This window comes from Drosophila yakuba, chromosome 3R (genome assembly GCF_016746365.2).
Source record: "Drosophila yakuba strain Tai18E2 chromosome 3R, Prin_Dyak_Tai18E2_2.1, whole genome shotgun sequence".
NCBI classification, from domain to species: domain Eukaryota; kingdom Metazoa; phylum Arthropoda; class Insecta; order Diptera; family Drosophilidae; genus Drosophila; species Drosophila yakuba.
In genome coordinates, this window is record NC_052530.2 from 23497147 (window position 1) to 23513312 (window position 16166).

Sequence of the window (16166 nt, forward strand, 5' to 3'; positions counted from 1 at the left end):
AAACCAATGTAAAAGTGGGAAAACAGTGTTTAATTTAAAGTGAATTTCATTTCATTACTGCGAGCATTGAGTGGAAAGCTGCTCTTAAACGATTTCTTAAATTGCCCAACAGTGCGTATGCTTAATAAATGCGGCCTGACTTTTAAATACACGTACTTTTCGATTGCCAGGACAATTTCACTCAACGGCAACCTTCAACTTCTTCCCAATGGACTGAAAGCTGTGTAGTTCGTTGTGGGGGAAAAAACAGTGGAGAGGCGCAGGACGAATGAGTTTTGGGAATGAGCACAAATTGAAAACAATAAGATTTGTTTGATTTACACACCAGCTTAAAATCGGAATATTTTATTGCATATTTCCGGGCGTGTTTTGGTGTGGGGGGCGGGGGGAGTGGAAAAGAGTCGTAAAAATAATGCCCAGAGGTAGCTTATCAAATTGCGAACAGCAGCAGTCCGATGCAAAAATCCTGTAAGGCGCTTTATCGCTTTACGCTCGCACACAAAAACATTTTTTTCATTCTCTTCTTATCCTTTTTTTATTTGGCTCTGTGTGTGTGTGTGTAGGTGTGTGTGCATAAATAAATCCGCACATGTATCGTATCGCTTTGCGTTGCAGCACTCGCATTCGTATGATTTCAAAATTAAAATCACAGCATAACCCAATCAGCCTCCACAGTTTCCGTGAAGCCAAAGCCGAAGCCAGAGTCAGAGCCTCTTTCTCCCGCTCCCGCTCCAGGACCTTCAACCTCTCCAGCTCGTCGTGGTCCTCATTTCAGGACCCGCTTTCAGTGCCCCACTGATTTCCCTCCTCCCTTAGCCGCCTGCTCGCAGCTCATTCCCAATACAGCCATAAAACTCTCGCATACTCATCAAACATACACGAATAAGTAAGGGACGGGTGAGGGCCAAAGGGGTGGGTATCCTGGCGGTGTACACTGGGAGAAATCCCTCCGCCATGCTAAGAGGAGGCACCGCAAATTACCTACAATCAAGAAATACCCGAAAAGTATTCCATGTTCGAAAAGAGTTCAACACAACAGATATATAAGTGAAAATCTAGAATCTAAGGTTTTCTTGAAGACTTAATTTAATTTCTTAACTTTGCAAATTAAATTAAAGTGTGGTATGAAACCTAACAAACCCACTTTTTCTGGCGGTGTGCCATTAAACAAGGAGCTGGGCGCCTGGGCGTTTGGCGGTTGCCTTCGCACATTCTGTGAAAAATGTTTGTCAAACCGCAGCGAGCGTTGCGCGCAATGATTGAAGTCGCTGCCGTGCGGATTCCACTGCTGCTGTTGCAGATATAGCTGCTGCTGCTGTTTCTGCTGTTGCTGCTACTGCTGCAGATGTTGCTGCTGCTGTTGCTGTTGCTGCTGCTGCTGGCAAATCTTCCATGTAGATTTTTCAACAGAAATTGCCACAGCGTTGCGGCGCGCTGTACCAATTAAAGTGAGCGTGTGACTGTGACTTGGAGCATTTCGCAGACGAGACCATAACTCCCCGATATCCGGCTGCTGCAGCATTAATATATGGCCGCACACACACATAGCTGCTTATGTATATATGTATGTGTGCCGTATAGGGACTGACTGGCTGGCCAGAAATTGCAAGCGTCGCAACACGAACGGGCGAGCTGAACATTGAAAGACCAAACAATCTCAATCTCTCAAATTAGATTTTCAGAAAAATGCACCTCTGGGAAATGCACAATGAAAAAGCAACTGGCCTCAAACTCACACACATACACTAGCTCACATACAGGCAGCAGTACTTACACGCACTAGCACGCACACATGCGAACTTCGGCTGACTTGACGAAGTGCAACGAAGTAAAACGAAGGGACGAAAGCTTTTAGAGAATGTTTTGTGGCACACTCTCTCTTCCTCGCCTTCGCTCTCTCGAAAGAGAGCACTCGAGCACACGAGTCCTCTCGCGTAGCTGGACCATAATAACGGTACATGAAGTGCATGCTTATTCAAGGGTTGTTCATTCGTGAAATTAATATTGCGGCAACCGTCGCAGCACGCGCGCCACAATGTTTATGTTGCTCCTGGCGCTGTTGTTGCTGCTGTTGTTGCTGTTGCTGTCGTGGATGTTGCCGCTGTGCATCCGATGTTGATGTTGCGATGTGGCAGGGCATATTGTTACGATTTTTATGGCCGCTCGGCACTTTGTTTTGCTTTCGATGCTTCTCGCATTAGTTTACACAGGGAAAACGTAGTAAGATGATCGCTTTTTATATTATATATTATATTTCAGTATGAAGATTTACTCACTTTTTATTGAGCGAGTGCCATAAAGAAACCAATCAAATATTTGTTGCATACTTTTAGGCGCACGTATGAGTGATATTCATATCTGTAGCAGTGTGTGTGCTGGCAAAATAGGTCAGTTATAATAATATTATAATGCTGAATGAAAATTTCTATTATTCACTGCTAAAAGCATTACAGCGGATCCCATTCGAAAATCTCCTTAAAGGCTAATCACTTCAAAATGAATTTTTGCTTGGTGTAGCGTTCCACTGCCACTCGTTCCGCTCTCTCTCTCTCTCTCTCTCTTTGGCTCTCTGCAATGCTGCCGCTCTCTTTCGGATATCCTTTGCGTTGGTGTGCGTGTGCCGGCATGCGTTTATTTGTCTGCCTCATTGCCATTGCCCTCAGACCATTATCAGATTTTGTAATAGCTTTACGTTTATTACTTTCTTACTTTTTTCCAAACCTTTTTAATTTCGTTTTCGGTATTTTTTGCTGCCATTTTGGCAAACTCTCAGCAGCACCGCCCCAATCCCCTTTTAGACCCCTTCTCTGAGCTTGGGCTTGTGATTTGCTGTTTTTGCTTGTTGTCGCGTCAATTAAAAATAAAGTTGGCCCAGAGTCTGCGAATCGCGGAGTGGGCTTTGGGGCATTTTTAGTTTTCAGCACAGCATACGGTTATTTAGCCACATCCCTTTCGTTCACTTCACATGCTGTTTGCCGCCACTGTGTTTGTTTGCCTTCTGTTTGCAGTTCGCTTGGGCTATAATTATTTAACGTTGCCTTGTCACTGTCTGCTCCTCTTTCCGCTCCCCCTTCCTCTCCGGTTTCCTCCCCTCTGAATCCTTTTTGCCACCTCCTCGTGCCACCGCGTCTCCTGTTTCTGCTTCCTTCTTTAGTTTAGAGCTCGCGCGCGCTCTTGTAATAATATTTTAAATTAATTACAACAAACATGCATTTGCTTCTCTGCGCTGGTGTTTGTGCCCCTGTTTATCTGTGTGTGTGTGTGTGCGAGGAGTGGGTGTGGGTGGTTGCAGCCCCTCGACTCGTCGTCTGCTTGTGTGTGTGCGTGTGGGGCGTGCTTTTGTGCTGCTGCCTGTTTTGTATGAAAAGTGAATTAAGGCGAATTTAGCGCGCGTCGGCCACGTCCAAAGTGCATTTGTATTAGGGATGGGCGCGTGACCTCGTTCGTGCCCCAAAACGTGATTGGATCGAAGCGAATTGAATCGAATTGCAACGGAGCGGGGCGAATCCGGAGTTCGTAGTGATTTTGAACAACTGCCATGATGGCCCACAATCAGACTTAAGCTGTTCGAAAACGTTTTGCGAAATGACAAATGTGTCAAGGAGTTGTACAGATTTCTTGGTCATAAATATTATTTATAAGTTAAACAATTGGCCAATTGGCGTGTTCTTTTTTTGTTTGTATTTAAATAGGCTTCGCTTTATAACAAACATAACAGAATCTATGGAATAGAATCTGTACTTCAGTAGCTATAGTAGATGGTTGTGAAAATATTACGTATACGCCCTGGTAAACATTGCAAATATTCTAATGCTATTTATTAACAGTATTAAAATTTAGTTTGATAATAACAAAGTCATGGTTTGAAATGAAATATGAATGGCAGACCAGTTTGGTTAGTCTGACAGTGTGTCCGTTTAAATTAATTGCCTAATTTCTTACAAGAATCGTGGACCATCTCTAGGGGCAGAGTGCATTTGTAAGTCCTGCTTCGTCATCGTCGCTAACTTTATCCTTCGCTGGCTGCACTAACACACCCAAGCGCACACACATACCAATGCCTACATAGCGACGACACTTTCGCTGGGACAGTGTGTTAGTGTGTTTATGGTGGGTCCTTCAATTCAATGAAACGACCACGCCTACTTAGGACCAGCGCCCCTTTTCGAATGAGTCACAAATACAAACACACACACACATACACACAGGGACACAGATCCTTGGATAGAACGAGGAGATCCCCGAGCATTTGGCATTGTCTATTAGTATCTCGTTTGCGCTTCTGTTTTCTGTTCTAGTGCTTCTTTTGAAGTTTTCGCTTGCATTCGCATTTTAATTTGAAGTGCATCATTTCTGCTCTACCGTCTGAGTCTGCGGCCACAAACACACACACCTCCAGCAAACACTCACATACACAAACACATACATCCACCAAGGAAGCCACCACAGACAAACAAACACAGAGACAAACAAAAAAGTGCTTATGCTCATTCATTCATTTCATTTCCCATTACAACCCAGGAGGAGCTCTCCGCATCCGCATTCGCATCAGGATCCACCTGGCTCTCCTGCTCGTTATATGCACAGCTGAGGGCATGAGAGTAGAACTGCCAATGCCACAAGTTGTATCTGAAAACTCTTGATGAGCAAACTAATAATATGTAAAAGCTTTTCAATACCGTTTTAATGGGAACATTTTACCTTCATAACTTTCCCATTTGAATAAGGCTAGTTCCACTTGTTGATAAAGCGTGCTGCACTCATTAAGTGCTATTATTTCGTCAAAGGCTGTATGTGTGTGTTAGCCAGTGAGCTTACATATTAGTGTGCGTATGCGTGTGTATGTGTGTGTGAGCCAGAAGGGAGAACGCTGAACGGTGAGCGCAGCAACCAAACAAAAATGGTTAAAAAGCAAGCCAAGCTGGGCCAACAACAACTTCCCAACCGCCACTTGCCACTACTTTATGCCACTTCAACGCAACTCAATTGCTTTCTTTGCCTTTATGAAACTCTATGCGTGTGTCCCCTCCCCCCAAAAACCACCAATCCACCGCCAAGTTTCTCCCTGTGTACGGTTTTATTAAAATACCCACCCCCACCACCATCCAGCAACTCTTCGCCTTTGCCATCACTTGTCTGACTCTATGCCTTCTTATTTTTTCTTTAGCATTTTTGTTCTTGCAAATAATGAAAAGTGCCGCACATAAAATTTGCACAAATTATTCCGCAGCTTCCACGCAGTTCCTCCTCTCGGTGGGGATGGCATCCCCGATCACAACGCCTTTACTTGTTTCTCGCATTTTGTATTTTTGCCAACGCTTTACTTCTTTATTTACGCCAAATGCATTGAAAAAATAAATAAAATTATAAATGAAAGCAGGACGCGTCTTGTTTGGTTTTTCCCCCCGCACTTTTTCTCTTATTTTGTTATTTTATTACTGTGTATTCCCCTTTGGTTTCGCTTTCGTCCTGCCACGCCAGCCAACAATAAGAACCGAAAAATACAAAAATACAGAAATACAGAAATACAAAAACTGATGCACAACCAACTAGTAAAAGATGGGGCTAGGATTGTGGCCCAGCGGGAGGGGGGTAGTGGGTACATGGGGTACATGGGGCAAACAATGAGGAATAAAAGTACAAATTTTCCAGAGAGCAGTTTCGAAACTGCTAGATACCCGGTATTCGTCATATAACCAACCAGTTTTTCAACTGCATCCATTGGCAAATAAAGTATAAGTTGGAAAATAAACTTTAATCATATGTATTTATATATTTAATAACAGACAATATGTTCATGGTATAAAAATTAAATATTTGTGCATTCAACGCAGTTTCGTGGTTTCAGGACTTTGTTTTTCTTCAATCAGATAAACAAATATGCACTCGCATAAACCTGGTTTCAAAAAAAATCAACCATTTGGTCATGATGATTTTTTGGTTAGCTGGTTTTTAATCGCAAGCGTACAAGGTTCGCGGAAAAAAATTAAATATGCATTGATTGGTCAATAAAAGTGGAAGTTATATTTTTCTCTAATTGGTTAAACTAAATACATTTGCTTGCTTTAACTCGGCCTTTTACCAATGCAATTTTTGTCAATGAAATTGCGTTAAATCTGAATCGTTGCCACTGCCAAATTCTTTAAACGCGGTTCAAGAGTAGAAATACCCTAGTCCAGCTGGATATTAAAGCGAATATACCCCGTTCCCCTGCGATTTCCGGGTAGCATTTGTGCGTGTGTCGCGGTCCCATCTCAGGGTGTTGGAAATAGTGGAATAGTCCAACGTACGTCGTAAATATTTCAACTGCAACAGCAGCAACAACAGCCAGGCAGCTCCAGCAACCATAACGAGCACAAATAGCAAACAAGGAGCAGGCGCCAAGGCGAGAAGGAGCCAAGGAGAAAGCAGGAAGGAGTAGAAAGTAGATGGGTGAAAGGAGAAGGGTGCGAGGGAGACGGCCGATGGGGTACGGGGGGCGGTGAATCGATAGATTGCACCTGGTACATGCCACGCTACGCAGAAAGTGTCCCCAGTTGTCCCCAGATCCTTCGGAATGAGCAGAACCTTTAACAACCTACGACACCAACAAAACCAGCAAACAACAATAATAACACGCAGCAGCAACAAAGACAATAAAGAAGCAAAAAGGCGCCCTCTATCGGTGGACACACTGAACAAATACTGATAGTACTACATATAGATATAAGATTATAGGTATAAGATTCATTATAGGATACCTAGATAAATGTACATTTAATCAAACCTCATCTTCAAGAGAGTTTCGGATATAAAGAGTTTGCTACCTACTTTCTAGCATACATTTCTAAGTATAACTATGATTTTCTTCCAGTGCAGCTGCAACTTTTGCCATCGCCTTCAGCTTCTTCTCCTCTGTCGCCTTTTGGTCTCTGCTCAGCTTTGAGCTCAGCAGTTTTTGGGTTCCAATTCGCTACCCCTATTCCCAGCCCCACCCCCTGTCACACCCTAAGCCCCAGCCCCTTCCGTTCGCCCCTTCCCCCCCCCCCCCCCCATCCCCCTCCTAGTCCGCAATCCATGCGAAAATTTGAAGCGATTTATTTACTTTTTGCCATTGCCATTTGCCGTTTCCTCGTGTCGTTGTATTTGCCGCTTTGCTCGCACTCCTGTTCGTCCTTCGTCCCTACACGGCCTTTACCCACTCACCCCTTTCTGCAGCTTTCTTCCCTTGGATTCAGCTTCTTCGTCGCTTTCTGGATGCGGTGCAGCTACAAATTGAGGCATATTGGAATGGAAGGGCACTAAAGTATTTGCCTTATTGATTTGACAGCATCGGATTCAATGTAGCGATAAGGTCATAATGGAAACGGATCTTTGAACCAGGGATTTGGCCAGTGCTCGGTGACTCGGCGATCGGGCTATAAGTTTCACTATCAGAGGACACCGCAAAAACAACAACAACTGAGTGAGGAAAACTTACGCCGAAAGTGGTAAAAAAATATTCAACAAATATCTTAATTAGCTTGTGAATTTTCTAACCGAGCGAGTGCAACGTGCGGAACATGACTGCATGGACGGGCGAACCAATTAAATTTGTCAAATTTCTGAATAATTCATAAAGGTTTTCATTCAGCTTTATTTATGCAGGTACACCAATTAAACATTTTGACTGCATTTGGCCAAATGGACACGCATATTTGTCCAAGGCTGACTCTTGAGCGGATATGACATTCTAGTTTAGAATATTTCACACAAATCAAAACAAATATTAGTTTATTATAAATAATATATGTTATCTGCTATTGTAATTATAAAGATGTTGAGAAAAAACATATTCCATTCCATGCTCAATTGACCTGGCTCACGGAATAGTTTTGTATTAGTAATCCACTTTCTTTCACTTCCTTTACAGGATATCCGCTGGGTCGACCAGCAATAACTTAGATAGTAGCAGCGCTGGTTGTTTTCTACTTTATTGCACCAATGGTAATGGTCTTGTTTTTCATTTTTAACATTTTTTCCTACCCGTTTTTGTTTGTTTGGATTACATCGTTGGCGTTGCCGTCACACCGTCAATTCGTTCGCTTTTCCTTTTTGGTTTTTCATTTTCATTTTCCATTTTCCATTTTATTTGGGCGCATTTGCAGCGTTATGACAAACAAGTGTCCATTTATTTGCCAAATTTAATGTTTCACCATTTTGCCAGGACTTCGCCATCCCTTCATTCCCTTCGATTCCGTGTAGTCTAGCCCTCTCGTTGGTGACAAATTATCCTGCTTCGATTTCTCGGCGACTCCATCCATCCATCCGGCTGTAGTGAACGCCCCAAACTCCCGATTCCACTGCCATCCCAGCGAACCGGACAACTGTGACTCGAATTTAATAAAAACGGGCTAATGGGAAACATTTTCTGTAGCTGTCACGCCCCCGGCTACGCCCACCTACACTTGAACAAAAGGGAGATTAAAATCAAGCCCCTGCAGTGATGAATTTGACGATATATCATTTTCATTGAGATCTGATATGTGTCACTTTCCATGCTCACAAAGATACACTGTAGCATTGTATTTGAAGCGCGTATTTCTTAAATTCCAGGCACCAATTTAAATCCTTTTAATTTATTTTTTTTTGCTGTGCATCTTAAAAATGCCAACTGTCGCCTATTCGAAATCTCAGCTCAGTTTAACTTGCGGACCCAGCTGAGCTCAGCGCTAAATATTTTTCAAATATTTAACAGCTTTCCGCGCCGAGTTTGCCTTTGGCTAATGCATAATTTATATATACGAAAAAAATTTGTCATTAGGGAAAGCGGCGCTTTTCCGTTTTCCCCTACTAATTGGCCAGGTGGTTGCCGGGCTGCCTGGGATAAGGATATTTTCGTTAATTAGCTGTGATGTCATGTTTGAGTTTTGAATCTCCGCCTACGTTTTGCGCCGTTTGCCATGCGATTCCATCTGCACTTTGTTTGGGACAAAGGTATGACATGGCCATACAGCTTAAACACATTTCACTTGTTGTTGTAAAAACCCAACCCATGCCCCAAAATGCCGCACTTGCCACCGCACATGCCCCTGGCCAACGGACATGTCAGTCTAGGAGGCTAAAATTAATGAATAGATTATGATTAATGAGCGGCGACATCATTAAAATATATTTATATATTCAAATTGCGGTTTTGCTGACCGACCCTCGACTCGTCGTCTCGACAGGACCTGAATGGTTTGGGATAAGCAGTCGTTGGATGGGATGGTGAGGGGGAGGGGGGTAGTGGAATCGAATGAATGCGAATGTCCTCGAACAACATACAAACGCACAAAGCCGCATAAAATGTTAAATCATTAGTTTAAATTGCCGCAAAAAGTTTGCGACGGACGGAGAGAACATTTTCGCTTGGCTATTTACAAAATATGAAAACGTGAATGAGCCAAAAAAAAAAAAATGAAAAGTGAAAAAGAAAAAAAAATAGCGCCGGAAAAATGAAAAACGAAAGCAAAGCAAGTGGAATCAGCGGCAAAAGACCAAGAAGATAAAAGCGCACGCATCCTTGAACTTTTATTTATTTATATCTGGATCTCTGAAACTCTGGAACTCTGCGTCGCACTCCGGACTCGTCCTGTCCCTATTCCTAGTCCTGTTTCCTGCCTTCGCTCCTTATTGCTTTGTTTGTTTGTTTGCTTGTTTGCCACAATTCCGACCGCAAAAGCTGTTAGCGCGGGGAAATGTGCCGTGTGGGGTGGGGTGAGGGGAGGGGTAAAGATGACGGGGGAAAGTTGAGCTGGGTCCGCTGGCATTTTTGCATATTGCCCATACGCAGCGTTGCCGCTGGTCGAAAAGTTTGCACAGCGCCGTTTGCTTTATTAAAAACTACCAAAAAATGAAAATAAAAGCGAGAAGGAACAAACTTTCGCCCCGGAATTATTTCAATTCTAATTTATTTTGTGTTTGCAGTGAAAAAGGGTAGAGATGCTAGTATTTCTAGCTCGTATTTTTCGTATTTTTGTTTGTCCGATCGTTGTCGCAGTTGGATTGCTGAATGATAATGACGATGGTCCGGTTCCAAAAGGACCAAAATCAGGACAGCAGCCGAGCAGCGCCAGTTTCCAAAAGCGTTCTCCAAATGGAAAATGAGTTTTATGCGAGTGTAGTTAGACAATGACATGCACATAATTCAAGTTGCAACAGCAAAGGCTACAAATGCACTCACTTCGGAACATCCTTCCCCCTACCACTACCACTACCACTACCACTACCACTACCACTACCACTACCACTACCACTACCACTACCACTACCACTACCACTACCACTACCACTACCACTACCACTACCACTACCACTACCACTACCACTACCACTACCACTACCACTACCACTACCACTACCACTACCACTACCACTACCACAACCAACACCATCCACAATTCCCATCCACATACACAACCCCATCTCCTTTGCCAGGGAATGACAGAAATTAACTATCAGTTGGAGCTGCAGCTGAAGTGGAGTGCTGGGAGTTGGGAGTTAAGAGCTGACTGTCACTCAACCGAAGACCAACACACACACACACTCATATGCAGTCCAACAAGCTGCAAAGCTATCTTTGATTATGTGTCGCTTTTGGGGGACTTATCTATAAAGTGCCGGCAAGTGGCAAAAGTTATTTACACACGTTTGACCACCTTCACACCCCCAATAACTGTCCAATCGGAGGCCAATTAAGACGGCTTTGCACTTGCGACCAGAAGCCAGAAGCCCAGAAGCTCTGGAGCCCAGAACTTAAAATGGATAATCGCTCTATAAAAACGCAACAGCATTTTTGATTTTCTTCGAAAGTAATAAAAGTATTTTATTCATAAAATGATTACCAACAGTTGTAAATAAGACTAGCTAAATTTGGCAAATGTCTTACTCAAATATCATCATTAAAAGTAAAGGTTTTTTTTTTCAAATGAAAGCAATCAGTGGCTGTAATTTAAAGACGCTTTTCATAAATAAATGATTGGATGGTCTCTGGGATGAGTTGAGCGCCAAGTGCCGCAAACAATGCAGCAGATATAACCACATTTCGACCCCCCTCAGTACCCCTCAGCCCCCCGCAATCCGCTGCCTGCCACAAATTTCCGCCGTCATAACATTTACAGTTGTTGCATTTTATAATCAAACTTGTTACTCGAGCTACTTTTGATTTAACGTCTGCCGGATGCCCAGCAACATGGCATCCCAGCCCGCCGCTCGTCAAAGTTTAACCCGACAATCTGAAGCCACAGCGAAATGAATAAGCTGTGCTCCGCCCCCCTACCCAGCCACCCTCCATCAAGGCTCCCCCTTCGGAAAACGCCCCACCCAAAAGCAAAGACACCCCCGCCCCCCTTTAGACGTTAAACCGACTTCAGAATTAATCAAATCCCAGTCAGATGTTTTGCGCTGCCAAAAAACTTAAGCACAACAACACCGACAGCAATTTGTTGTTATTCTTGGCATTCGCGCTCAAGTTTCACTGCTAACCCCAAGACCCCTTTTTCCCCCAAAGCACCCCCCCTACCCGCCGCCACTGTCGACTCTTTCTTTCCTGCTCATTCCATTGGCATAACGCACATTTACAAAATTATATTTGTAAACTTCACTTACCGGCTGCGAGTGGCCCTTCACAGATTCCCGCCACCCGAGGGCCGACCCCCTTGGAAGCGTCGAGAGCCCCCGCCCATGGATGTCTTTAATGTACAATGAAATTGGCGAAACTTGGCGAGCACATCACAAATATTAGCGCATAAAGATGATGATTGCGAGACGATAATGAGGATGTGTGCGGGGTTTACTTGGGTGTTGCGTTAGTGAAGGGGAGTTTTTTGGTGGTGGGGGGGATCGAACAGCACCAAGGGTGCCAAGGATTGCGAGGATTTCGGCTCTCGGCTTTCAGCTTTCGGCTTGACTGCTTCATTGGCGGCATGTTAATGACGTTGTACCGATGATTTGATAGCCGCAATCGAAGGAGCAAGGGCCAATAAGCCGCTCCTGCCGCCCAAAAATCGTTCCTGGCTGGCTGGCCCACTAATGAACACTCAATTACAATGATGTACTGCCCACTAGCCGACGAGCCGAGCCGACCGATAGATTCATTAACATTTGACCATGAAACGGAGTGGAGTGATGCTGGGTTGGATGCTGGGTTGGGCTGGAGCCCATGCTGGCCTCGTTTAATGAATCTCTATCGCGTTCCCGATGATGATGCGGCTGCTTTTGATGCGCTCCATACCGATTTCCCCGCCGCGAAAAACGCCGAAACGCCCTTCGCAACTTTCACCCACGTTGACAGCGTGTGCCAAAACATTTTTCATCATCGCTCCAGACTCGTCCGTAATTAGACGTAATTCGCTGACATTCGACAGAAAGAGCCAGCAGTCAACAGTTACAGTGTTTCAGTGCTTCAGTGCTTTAGTGTTTCGATTTTGTTCACATTTCGGGGGGAGGATTTCAATTAAGGACGAGCTTAATAGGAATTGTATTCGTTATTAGCTTATGGCTCGTTATGAGCCAAATGATTTTATGGCCATGCGATTCAATCTGTGTGAATATTAGTAAAGCGCACACTCCACCACCACACCACATATCCATACATATGTATATATATTGTATTAATAAAGTGATTATCTCTTGCGGTGCTTGTGCGTGGAAAAATCATTTAAATAAGTTTTCGGCCAGCCGGAAAAGTTTGTGGGTCAAACTACGGCTGGCACTAAGAGTGGGCTGGCAATTAATTAACCCCATGTTAACAGGGGCTTGAAAATTTACATGTGTGCTGATGGATTAGGCAAGGATAATTGGGCATTAGGCCAGAAGTAGCAAGGCGTGAATGTGATTATTCTCATGGAGATGTGACCTAATTGGATTGGCTAAGCATCGTCGAACTTAAACGGGGTTAATCGCCATCTAATTAATTTGCTTAACTCTTGATTTATGTGCGTTTGGCAAGCATTTGTTTGGTTTAGCAAGACGTGAGATTCTAGATTGTGGAAAGACTTTATTTTTTTTTTATGTCAGCCATGCTAAGAGCCAAATCTTTTAATATAAAAACTTGAGCACTCCAACTGGCAGCCAGGAATTCATCGTGCCAATTTCCAGGTACGTCATCAAGTTTTCATTACCTCGTCACCGGTTATAACCCTCATATGCGTAATGGCGCCACCATTTCACTGCAGACCGATTCGCCCCTTTATGATTTTCCTTCGCCGAATGACTGCTAACAAATTGTTTTTGTAATTTGACGTTTAATTCGCGTAATTAGTGTTCCGACATTTTTCTGCCCGTTTCCCCAAATTTTTTTTGTTCTTTGTGTTTGCCGACCGTTCTCAACGGTTTTTTTTTCGTTTTTTTTTTTTTTGCCTGTGTTGTGTTGTGTGTTGGCTGACGTTGTTGTTGGCCTTAATTAAATTCATTGCCATATTTATGAAACTTTTTTCATTAAATTCGGCGTTTTCTTGAGAGCGAACCGGTGGATTTTGCCAGCCCTCGCGAAATATTTTTGACCCCGCAGGCCACCCTTTTGCCATTCTGACCATTCTGGCCATTAACTCTCGGACCCAAGGCGACTGTCCATTGAGAACGGCTCTAAATATTTTTGCGGGTTTTTACGCATTTCACTGCCTTGCCCGCACCCGCACCCCCCAATGGACATTTCCTTTTTTTATTTTTGACCGGGAAAATGTTATAAAAATAAAAAATAAAATTTCTGACACCTAAATTGCTGTGACATATTTGATTTATGAGGCCACCTATTTGGCCCCAAAAGTGCGCGGCACCCGAACAACATAAAAGCATGGACGATGGACGATGGATAGCCATGGAAAAGGAAGCTGTGAAAAAATCCTGGTCGAGAAGGGACCGAAAACGAAAAGGCCAGGAAAATCGAGGTGGTATGAGGTGGGTCGGAAGCAGGAAGGGAGCACATAAAAAACACGAAAGGAAGTGGCACTAAAACAATTACAAAATAAAAACGATTACACGCCACTTCCGGCGACATAAAAATGGTGCAGGCCAAACGAAGACGAAGATGCTTGGCCAAAAAGGGTTTTTCGGCTCACACATACCTATACCATACGCACACACACTCACAGTCATTCGTGCATACACACACACACACACACAACCATTTAATAAAAGAGGCCACTAAAAGACGACGGCAATACAGGACCATAATCTTGGGTTAAAGACCATTAAGAATTTTTATTTTCAATTAAACCCGATTTGCCTTAATGCCCCACAAGGCTGAAAACGATGCTGCCGATGTCGCCAACAACAGCAACAACAACAACAAGTGGAGAACACAACGTGGGCAGGACACTTCCCTTCCCCCCAACCAGACTCACCCGCCCCTCAGCTGAAATTTATATGCGCCGCATAGTCTAAAAGGGTCGCCTGACTTTACGCGTTGCCCGAAGTGAGAGCCCGCAAATCCCCTAAGTTCCCACACCCACTCCCCTATCGAATCCCCAATGCCATCTCGGCCAGCAATTCTCCCCCAAGGAGCAGGGTGGCGCAGGGTGGGGCAGAGCAATGGCCAGCAATAGGCAGCAATGGCAACAAGGCAGGACAAAACAAGGAGCCCAAGGAGCACAAGGAGTGGGCACAATAGGGCGACTAAATTCAAATGCGATTTTGATGCCATTGCTGCTTTTCAATACACCGCCTTCGGGATGGATGCCACTGATGGAAGGGATGGATTCGAACTGGATTTGGTCGAGTCGAATGATGGGGGCGCCAAGCTCCATAAATGCGTAAAAGGAGTGCGCGGAGCGAAGGGGAGGAGATGGCGGAGCAGCTGGATTTTAGCCAGATTTGATTAGTTTTTTGAAATTCGAATTAAGTTTTAGCAAATTAACAAAATTTTAATGATTTTAAAAACTATTCATATAGTCGTAATTTAAAAGCACCAATTAAATATTATAATCTCATATCCTATCAATCATAAATAAAATTAGTTAATATATACTTGGTATAATTTCTTCTTTTTTTAAATGAAAAACTAAACTCTAAGTAAATATGGATATTCAGCATAAGTACACATTTCCTTTTGGTGCAATGATAAATGAGGCTGATTACTTAAAAGGACATGGCAAACTGCAGCAGTTGATATTGTCGTATGTTGTGAACTGGAACTGCATCTGCATCTGCATCTGCAACTGCATCTGCAACTGCATCTGGTGCAGATGGTGGACGGTGATTATCCCGAATCTGGCTTTCCGGTAATCGATGGCCGCCATCACTGGCGGCCTCTTGGTGGGCTCCAAAGAAATCTCTGGCTGAGCCGAAAACCAAAGGACGAAGGGAAGAAAGGAGCAGGCAGCAGGAGGCAGGGGGAAGGGGCAAGGAGCAGCCGAGAAACACAAACTGAAAAACTGCAAAAGAAAAACACAAACAACTCGCAGCGCAACAAAAGTTTGCCGATATAAAAAGTGTGGACTGCTCGAGTGGCCGCCACCCGCCGTTGGCCGCCCATAGATGGTGGAATAAAATAGAATATACTTCTGGCTTAGCCGCTGGAGGATGACGAGGGGGCGTGGCATAGAGGGGTGAAGATGGCAGGAGTAGCACGGTTGTCCTGCCTTGGGCTCCGTTCCTCTGTTCAACTCAACTCAACTCAACTCGGTTTGGTTCGGTTCGGTTCTGGTTTGGTGGTGGGGCAAAGTATATTTAAGTGCTTAAAGTAAAATGATGTCGTACGAACTGGAAACTAAAAACAAGTTAGTATGGTAACTTTTGGCCTAAGGCTAGACACACAAATGTATGTACTCGTATATATATGTATACATATATATATATATTTATAAATCTGTGGAGCTGTCTTTGTGTGTGTCGGAGTGTGTCTGCAATCCGCACAAAAAATCGTTGTAGCGTATCTATGCGCTCGCATCTTTGAGATAGTTTAGCGTGAAAATAAAGTAAAGTACGGTAAAATTGTTGGCAGTTGATTATTGAATCGCTTTAGGTCAAAGCTCAACGGCAGGCCCAACCCAGACCACACCAGGCCAAAACCAATCCCGACCAACTCGGGCAGACAACAGGCAGGCAACAAGGGCCACAGGATTGGGATTCGAGCTGGATTCGAGCAGTATTCGAGGGGTTTTTGCTTCGAAGCGGAGGGCAAACAAGTCAGCAACAGCAGAAACGGCAGCAACATGGCAGGCAGAGCA